This window comes from Pinus tabuliformis, chromosome 7 (assembly GCF_031772625.1).
Source record: "Pinus tabuliformis cultivar Carrire ecotype Pingquan chromosome 7, CPIR1, whole genome shotgun sequence".
NCBI classification, from domain to species: Eukaryota; Viridiplantae; Streptophyta; class Pinopsida; order Pinales; family Pinaceae; genus Pinus; species Pinus tabuliformis.
The window spans coordinates 2,038,912,688-2,038,923,002 of NC_142293.1; the positions used below are offsets into that span (position 1 = coordinate 2,038,912,688).

Consider the following 10,315-nt stretch of genomic DNA (forward strand, 5'->3'; position numbering starts at 1 on the left):
CGTGAGAATGTATAAAACAGTAAAAACAGAGAACTGTTGTTGCTGTTGGTGTGGTGAAGAACCAGAGTGTGAGGTAGTAGAAGCAACAGAGGCTGTAGAGGCAGTAGAAGCAGTAGAGGCTGGAGAGCAAGAGTGAGACAATCTCAGCTGAATAGTGTGCAGCAGCATACCTGTTTATACCAAGGTTGGGTTGGAGCCCAAGAGGTTGGAGCCTCAGAACTGAACTGGACAGAAGTCATTGGGGGTAGGTGCTCCTAAGTGCAGGACCACTGCAAAACAGAGTTGGTGCTCTGGAGGTTGGAGCCTCACTGAAGTCCAAGTTGGAGCTTGGAAACTATTCACAATCAGATTTATACTTATATTGTATTTATTTCATTGCACTGTTTTGGTTTTTAATAAAAGCATTAATTACAGCTGTTGATTTCTGTGTTCTGTGTATACATACACATATCTATATATGTTGTTGGCAATCACTAGAACAATTAGAAAAAAAATATATAAATAATTAGTAAGAAATACTGATTCACCCCCCTCTCAGTATTTCCAACACATGGTAGAAATTTGAGGGTGAGAGGTATAATTTTGAGCACACATACCCATACAACTTCTCTAGAAATCACTTCTTACATTATACATTCAAATTTTATTCAAAATTTCGCCTTGCGGGAAATTAAAAAAATGACCCTTAGAATTAATCAAATTCCACGAAATTTTACGAGTGATCTAGTATGGTAACATACAATGACTCTAGACACTAGGACTCACCCAAGGCCTCGCCTTCAATTCGTACTCCGAATTTGGGGTTATGCTTGGAGGAAAAAACTCAATTAATTATTAAGTCCCTGTAAGGATATAATAATTAACCAAGTGAATAAAAACCTCCCAGAGTAAATTCACTTGATGACAAGGTCCCAAGTTACCTAGGCCTGTTACATAACTCAACTTCATCATACTAGCATCACTTTACATAATCCCTGCAGTGTTTGTGTAATTTGAGTACCACAAAAGAAGATGAGAAGAAGTAGAGTTGAGAAACTCAGGTGATATGATGATCTCTGATGGTACATGAAGCCTTTGATACATCCTTTGGCATGGAGTCTTCAATTTTTTTTGGGTACACTTCAGTGGTCAACATCGGACTCCACATGGGGATGCACGCTAGATAGAAAGTGATAGTATGCAAGAAGCTGGAATCTGCATCCACCAACAAAAGACATATATCAGTTGTGTTCTTTCAAAATATAATCATATAAAATCAAGTACATAAATGAAGAAATGGAAATTTATTCAAGTGTTATCACTCCATAATTTCCCAAGGCTGTGGAGAGAAACCCAGAGGTAACCACAAAACCACTTGCAAAGTTGGGATCTAGCCCTTCCAGCTTCAGAGAGGGATCTCTCTTTTTGATTTAGATTTGTTGTTTTAAGATATTAGGCTAGTTATTGAGTTCTGAGTTTGGTTTTTTCAAAGATTTGGTTGAAAACTGCAGGGAAAGTCCATTGGGCATGGAGTCATGAGTCTTGGGGTGATCAAATACAAAAATGACAGAACATATGTAACAGGGCAAGGTAGGCAAACTTTTGGATCTTTAGAGCATTTGTGGAGTGAATGGGATGAAAATATTTAGATTCAATTAAATATAGAGCACGCTAGGATGAATTCTATATTTAATTTTAGAGTGAAAACATAAATATTGTTTGTAAGCCAGAGCAAAGTGTATTTAAACAAATTTAGCCCTTAATCTTCTTTAAACAATAGAGACAAAAAGACATATGGAAAACCGGAAAAATAACAATTTCATATGAGAGGAGACCTCACTAATTGCCTGACACAGGAATCCTGGAACAAACTTTTTGTATTGATGAAATTGATCACTTTAGTACATGCACAACTTACATCAAAATGTTTGCTTTCTTCATACAAGTTCCAACCTTTTCTAAGTCTTATTTCTGAATATTTATAGAAAACTATTACATCTTAGATCGGACTTCAAAATAAAATATATTTACAAATAATATCTGTTAAAGACACAAATATTTTAGATATAGAAGAAGAAAAATAGGGGAAATCTGTTGAAATTTGCTGCGCTGTTGAGGCTATGTAGGAATTTGGTGATGACTGTAGCTATTTCGCTGCAAATGTTGTTCCTCTAATGCCGAAAATTCTGTGCTTCAGTTACACTTCACTCGATCAACTCTAGCAACCGGTCCCACCTTTCTTCACTTGGGATAGAAAAGTTAACCATATTTCTGAACCTTTCATCCACTTCAGTGTAAGTGTCAAAAGTTGGCTTATTGACAAAAAGGTGGTGGATTTCATGTTGAATATTCAAATCAAACTAATTCCTTGTATGAATGCTTCTCCACTAATAACTCCTTTGGCTTTTACAAACTTGGAAGCATCAGCACCTATGTTGCACAACTGTTCTTGGTAGTTTTCTAATGGGATCAATTTGCCATTAGAATTCCTGAGAGTAGGTAAACCCTTTTCCTGCAACAATGTGAATTTTCTGTTGAACCTCCTGACCTGCAACTCAAGGTCTTTGCATTTATTCTCCAGTTGTATCATCAAATTCTTTTTTGGTTAAGACCCTCTTAACCTCCATGACTGTTGTTGTCCTGTCTGGAATGTTCAAGTCTTCTAGTTCCTCCTTGGTCTTGGAATTCAACAACTTGATAATCTTTTGTGCCTCTTCTGGCACCCAAGAGTGAAGGCATTTTTAACATTGTTTTTCCATACACGTACCTTGCCATCGCTGAAGGTCACCTTGTAGCCTTTGTCTTCTATTGCCGAGATGGACACCAGGTTCTTTTTGAGGTCTGGTACATATATTACATCCTGTAAGTGGATTGTATTACCTTGATTCAATTTAAGAGAGACATTGCCTACACCTTTCACGGGATATTTCATATTATCTCCTAGGACAATTTCCAGGTTAGTTTCTTTTTTCTATTAGATTATGAAGAACTCCTTTGTAACCAGTGAAGTGCCTTGAGGCACCACTATAAATAAGCCAAATTCCCAGCGAGTCCGAAGGAGCAGAGGTAGATAGAGCAGCTAGTAGATAATATTCATCTTGCTTATTGTCAACAATGTTAGATTCATACATGGAATTTCTAATTCTAGCCTTCTTTAATGATTGCCCTCTTCCTTGATTTCCAGCACTCCTTTTACCTTTGCTATTAGATTTGCCATTCCTTTGATTGCCATGAGAGGGATTTTGATCATCGTCCTGGTGAGAGTTGCTTCTATCAAGGCATTCCCTTGCATAGTGACCTGCTTTATCGCAAATGTAACATTGTCCTTTTCTTCCACCCTTAGGTCCAGCCTTTCTTTTTGATTTAGTCCCGGAATTATTTCTTTTCTTAGCATGAGAAGAAAAAGCAGTAGGAGGACCTTTAGGCATGGGCATTTCTTGCTCTTCTATCCTTGTTTCTTCTTGAATGCATTTTGCCATTAATTCCTCGAAACCATGAATTATGTTATTGTGAGAACAGTAGTCCTGAACACGTACGATTCAGATGGTAATTCTCCAAGAGTCGTGAGTGCCATTTCCCTATTAGTAATAATCTCCCCAATAGATAGGAGATCATTCTTGATCTCGACAATTCTTAAGAAGTATGCTTGCATACTCTCATCTTCCCCCTTCTTAATTTCCTTCAGCTTATTTCTAAGAGACGAAACCTGATTTGCATCATTAACTTTAAATAAACTCACCAGTATATCGTAGATTTCCTTGGAGGTGTTCAGCTCAGAAACATAGGCCACCAAGCGCTTGTCGATAGAGTCCCGGATGATCTTCTTTATTTTGACTTCACTGGTTTTCCATTTGTTCCTGGCAGCAGCAGGTGCATTTGATGGAGGCTCAACAATATTGCCTCTCACATGGTCCAACACTCTTTGATCTTTTAAGGTTAGATCGAGAGACATCTTCCATCCGTGACAGTCAGACTTCTCACGGAGCTTGTCTTCGTCAGGGAAGAGTGTTGAGGACCCCATAGCTCTTTTAGGATAGCCTTGCCAATCTTCTCTTCGGTGATTTCTCTTGCTCTTGCTCGGTCTTTGTCTTCACCTCAGCTCTGATACCATGTTAAGTTTGGTATGTTTTATGCTTAGAGCAGTTTACTTCTTTTTATTATTATTATCCACAGATTAGCAATCACATGTACATAAAGTAAAGTGCAGATAGAACATTAAACAATCGACAGAAAACAAGCCAAGACAAGAGACACAAGATGTGGCGGCTAGCCAGGGACAAACCCCAATATGCGGAAACCCTTTGATCAAATCTTCTTTTATCTTCAGTAATTCAGCAGAGAGAAATAGTACATAAATCTGATTTACATCAGCAGCAGCAAACCCTAGATCAGCCCTCAACTAGGGCAGACAATATCTTGTAAACCGACCATCGGATCGGCTTGATTCCTTCACCAAAAAATGCGGCCTTCTGAGGAGAGTCAGATCCACCTACAGTGCAGTTCTGAGAGAGAGTCTGATGGTCAACGCTGGTCAAACTTCGATCTGCGGTTGCAGCCCTAAATCTGCGTCCTTCCTTCCACATGTGTGAGAGAAGAGTCTCTTTCTGCGCAGTAGGAGAAGAGCCTCTTTTCTGCGCAGGAGAGAGAGAGATGTGATGAGATGAGTGTGTCCAAATGAGGAAAAGACCTCTTGTATTTATATACAAATGTTGATGATTGAATAGATGCGATTGTTGGGCTTCTAATCCTACATGAGTTGCTGGTCGGCTTGATAATTATTCCATAATCAAAATAAATTCATATCTCCATAAATACTTATCGGAATCGGATGATCTTTAGATCAATCCTACACCCCTCGACGAGAGGAATCTAATAAAAATATTATCAGCCATGAATAAGATGACCCATATGGAGTTTGGCCATAGTTGCCAATTTTAACATGCTTAAGGCTTGTGAGAAACCATTGTAGTCTTTGGACAGTGTTGTATCTTTTCTATTGTGTGAATGTCAGGATAGTGATTGCTGCTCTCCAAATTTATTTTTGCTGTCCACTATATTCATGCTGCTGATTTACTAGATCTAGCGTCTATCTATTTGCAGGGCTGATATGTTGTATCTACACTCTTGCGTTCACTGCTCAACAGATCTGAAATTTTGGTTGGTATTTCCATTGTTTCTGTTTTAGCTGTAGGTTAGTTCTATGAGTGCAGATCTGTGTATTATGTGGATGTAACATTACGACAGCCTCAGTTTACAAAAGAATCTTTATATGAAGGCAGTTTACATCTAGCTGTGTCTGTAGATGTCCCTTTGTTGTTTTCAGATGTTTTTTGCAATATAAGCTTTTTGCTTTGGAAAATGACCACCAAAATCTAGATCTGACAATGATTCTTGGTGTAGGGTTCATATACCAGAACTTGAAACTAGCTATTTTTGTAGTTTTCTTGGTTGTATGATACAAAAATAATTCAAAAGAGAGAGAATGCTGTTTTTTGGATGTAATATTACCATTTTGTTAATTGAGATTGTATCAGTTACATCGACTTTTTAAGTGTCTTACAGGTCCAAATGCTGATATGCAATCTGGAAAGGCTATGGGGAGCATGATAGTGGCATTGTGTTCGCTGTCATTTGTAATACTTCTCAACAAGTTCTACAGATGATAAGGCTGCTGTGCTAAAATCCTAAAGGCCTTTATTAGCCAGAGGTGAACTTCTGGTACATATTCTTTATTAAAGTATTTCTAGATATCCACGCTACCTTGGAAAAACCGTTATTCAATAGCTAGTGGTACACATTCTTTATGAAAGTATGATAGATATGAATGCGACTTGGAAAATATTGTTACTATACTCTGGAAACTTGGTAGTGTTATTTGGCATTTATGTTTGTTCCTTTTTAATGGAGTTCTCGAGTTCAGGAGGAATACCTGTTTTATTTAGAAGTCAATTTTGACAATTTGCTGACTTTCATGCAGATGCTCTATAAATGGAGTTTAATGTGCATGAAAGTTGGGGTGTAACACTTCTGGTGTGCTAGTGTTTATGAAGATGCATTGCAAGATGTACTGGGCATCTTAGATGACGATATTTACACAGATCTGCAAACTCAGTTTTTCCTGGAGGGAATCTGTGGCCACTCGAAACCAGTGATAACCTCAAACTGAATATTCATAATCGTACCACCCATGAATTGTATTCTGCAGAGCATGTTGGAAGTTATTAGTTTTGTTGGTAAACTATTAGTCTTCTGACCGAAGAGTTTGTTGATATATTGTACCATTGATCTTACTAGTGATGACTGAAATGAGCTTTATAAAATATTGAAAGTTCTTGTCTGTATTGTACCTAAAAATACAGGATCTCTCTCACTATAGATGAACATGTTCCACGTTCTCTTCGTTCTCCATCCTTGGATGCATGGAAGTTCAGAAACCAATGCATTTGGGAAGGTAAGATTGTGAATGCTAAGGATATTAGATAATTACTATCCTTTCAATTTTTTCCAGAAGAAGATCCCATCTTGGGGTGTTTGGCTCTTCGTATTAGTCTTACAGTCAAGGATCGGTTACATCACCCTGGTTTTACTGATGGATGTGAGGTTTGTCATAAACTAGAAACAGTTATGTTGTATAAGGTTATCATTGATGTCAATATGATGTCCAGCATTGTTGAAGCAGGCCCCATGTAAATTATGCCCTTGCTCTAGAAGATGCCCTAGCTATAGAGTTGTTGATGCAAACCCTAAACTTGAATGTTTGATATATGATGCCCTAGCTAGCCTAATGGATGAAGAACATTTATGGAAGGAGCCCTAATCTTGAAACCCTAGCTGTATGAAAAGAAGCCATAGCAATGTTCAAGCAATATGATGAAACCCTAGCTGTATGAAAAGAAGCCGTAGCAATGTTCAAGCAATATGATGAAACCCTAGCTGCATATGTTTCCTTGAAGACTGTGTTCCAAACCCAATAAAGATTCTCTTACTAAGGAGTATAATCTAGCATCTTTATTTACAGATTTACTTCAAACAATGGTTTTGATGAAGTAAAAGATTGTCAGCAGTTGCATTGGAAAATCTATTTGCATACTCGAAGACAATTCAAAACTTCCAGAGGTGATCTTTGTGCAAATTTGTTTGGGTGCCTAATTTCCCCTTCTAAGCCAACTGGTCTCTGTCCAGTTCATCATGTGACTTGCTCATCCAAAAATACCTTTTCCTTTTGGAAGCAAAAGCAGTAACTAAGTTGATTGCATGCTTAGATCACAGAAATGTACTGGTGGTTGAATTATCTCGTGCAGCAATATGTACTCTTGTCAGTGACTCAGTTGATGTGGAACATAGGGCTTATATTTTGGATGAAACAGAAATATACTATCACATGCACTGAGAAAGGATTTTGTATCTATTGTTGATCAAGTCGGCCCCTGTATAAGTCACTTTTTCAAATAATATTTGTGCCCTTTCCAACCACAAATCGACTCTTGAAATTGATCTAAATAAATATATAATGAACAGGTCGGCGCCCCTCCTACCAAAAGTCACGTCCTTTCCCACATACGAACAAGAATAAATACCAAGTTAGGCTCCTCATTTTGGCAAGCAAATTCGGTCAAGCACAGAGACAAAGAAGCGTTCATATCTGAAGTGAAGAAGACCAAGTGGAGAGCAGTGAAGAACCATCCGAGCCACTATTGAGAAGAATTTTGGGCTGCTTATTGAGCATTTACTGTGATATTTCTGAGATACATCTGAGGAGAATTTCAGTCTTCCTCAGTGGAGAAATTCAGGGCACTTATGGGATAATTTTTGGATAATTCTGTGACACCTCTGGGCTGCTTTCGGACCTCAATAGGCCTGCAACTTCGGCCTAAACAGGCCTGCAACTTCGGCCTAAACAGGCCTGCAACTGTGGTCTTATCAAACCTGTAAATTCACACTGTGATCCTGTTCTCGGACCTGTGACAGTGGACCATTTCAGATCTGTGGCAGTGGTTTGTATTCGGACCTGTAGAGGTGTCATTTTGAACTGTAGCAAACCTGTGAAGGTGCTCCATTTTGGATCTGTAGCATATCTTTGCACTGTGGAAGGTCTGTTAACTTCAGATTGTTGCAGACTCAAGGAGAAGCACAGAGATACAGAGGAACTCGGATCTGAAGAGAGATAGCGAAAAAGGCAATTTCAGTGGCATTTTCTCTTGGTACACCTTTTGGTCAGAGCTCGAATTACTCCAAATTTTCTTGACTCAGACTTCTCTTTGACTGTGGATACTCAGGTTAATCTTGCACTGAGAAAAGCAGCTAAACCCAAATTGTATAGGCACCTTATTCCGACTATGATGGCACCTAGATTCGGACTATGAAGGCATCATAATTCTGACTGTGGAGACAACTGAATACGGATTGTAGAAGCATAAAAAACTTGGACTTTTGGTGTGTGGCTATTTGGAGGTACTGTACCAGCTTGTCTTCTTGAATTGTGATTGTGGAGAAATTTGATAGTAAGCCTGTGGAGAAGCCTGTAGTGTAAGAGTCTCAGTCTGGGAACTCGGATAAATCAAGAACTCGTTTTGTAGCAAAGCCTATTGATTTTTGGAGGCTGGTTTTAAGGACTGTTTTGGGGAAATCTTTGAATTCTGTTTGGAAGCATTGAAGTGGAGCATCTTTAAGGTTGATATTTGAAGCATCTTGTGGAGAGTTTGCAGCAGTCTTGAGAGAGTCCTTTTGGAGTAGCATTCAAAACCTTTTTGGAGCAGCCTTAGAGTAGGCATCCTTGCCCACACTTAGAGCATTGTTAAAGGCAAACTTTAAAGGTCTGTTTGGGACATTCTTGGAGCAGCATTGTTGAAGCCATGATGAAGTAGCTTTTGAGACATGAAGAGGGGATAATTTGCTAGCTGATGATAAGGCAGACATGAAAACTCTCTCATAGAGGTAGTAGATTAAAAAGGACTTGAGGAGGACATACTGAAGACATCTTTGGAGACCCATTGAAGCTAATATTGTAGAATTTCTTGAAGATATCTTTGGAGCCTTGTTGGAGAAGATCATTCAAGACTTGTTGAAGATGATATTGGAAGTCCAGAAGTTGTACTAAAACCTTTTTGAAGAATTGAAGCAGAGGGTTGGAGCCCTAGAGGATTGGAGTCCTCAAGAAGACCAAATTGGAGCTTGGTGTAGTATAGGTTGGAGCCTGGTTTGAAATCGAAGATTGGAGTCTTCATCTAGGGTTGGAGCGCTGAAGGAATTATAAGAGTGACTGTACAAATTATTATTGTAAAAGTAGATTGGAGTCCTTGTTATTTTTGTTAATATAAATTATTCTTTTGTTGTACATTTTGTGTTCTGATTTTACTAAGTGATCTTAATTGACATAAAAATAACAATTGTAAAAGAAATACTGATCCACCCACCCTCTCAGTGTTTCCAACAATTGGAATCAGAGCTAGTACTTTTAGTTTCAGACTAACAGTTGGAATGTAGATTCTTAGAACACAAATGACAAAGTCAAGGAAGAGAGGCTAGGCTCCAAACCTTTTGAGGATGTCTTCTCCTCAGTCAAGAAATGAAAAGACAATTAGATGTGCAAAGCCCCCATGTTCAATGGAACAAATTTTGAAATATGGAAGAGAAGAATGGAGACCTTTTGATGACCCTAGGATGTGAAGTATGGGAAGAAATTGTTACCGAAGACATAGCTACAAGAGAATCCAGTACAAAAGCAATGAGTTTTGTTGCCACACAATCTAGTAGGGGTCCTAGGAAGGGTACCAAAGGGACAAACAATGGATCTAATGACAACAATGGGACAAGGACCCACTATCACCTTAGTCAATGCGCCCTGCTCTTTACAGACTTTCACTGATGGGAGGAGTCCCAGTTATGAAAGAAATCACTAGAATAATAGGATAAATAACAAGGTACAAGGTGATTTCCAAAACACATTCAAAGGAGAGGCTCAGATATTGGCTTGCTTGCTTTGAAAGCAAGATAAGGGCTCTCCAATAAGACTTATGGGGAGGAGGTCTAAACCTAGGGGAAAGGGATACTCAACACAAGGGATATACCTAGATCAAAGCCTCCTAAAGGAATGAGGGACCTCTCTTAAGGATGTGCGAGATAACGATCATACCAAGATTTGGGACCATAAGGGAGACCTAACGGAATCCAAACAAGGCCTAGTGTTTTAAAATTTATCATGAAAGGACCACCTCCAAGGAGGGCTCTAGATCAAGCTAGGATAAGAAAGGGTTTATAAACGATTAAACTTTGATGGAAGATAACCCTTGCGAAAACCCTTCAATATGATGTTTAAGGTTAGATTTCAAACTTCGAA

At 38.6% G+C, this 10,315-nt stretch overlaps 1 protein-coding gene across 5 annotated transcripts in view; it reads left to right on the forward strand.

Annotated features, from left to right (window-relative positions):
• Window positions 1-8,989, forward strand: part of LOC149256702 (uncharacterized) — a 68,567-nt gene extending 59,578 nt beyond the window's left edge. For 3 of the 5 annotated variants that reach the window (XM_089460843.1, XM_089460847.1, XM_089460846.1), the window contains 2 exons: window positions 5,542-5,686; window positions 5,957-8,989. The gene's annotated coding sequence lies outside the window, so the exon portion shown is untranslated. Of the gene's footprint in view, window positions 1-5,079; window positions 5,137-5,541; window positions 5,698-5,956 lie in introns of all 5 variants that reach the window. The other 2 variants (XM_089460845.1, XM_089460844.1) reach the window with 2 other exon arrangements.
• The last annotated feature ends 1,326 nt before the right edge of the window (window positions 8,990-10,315 follow it).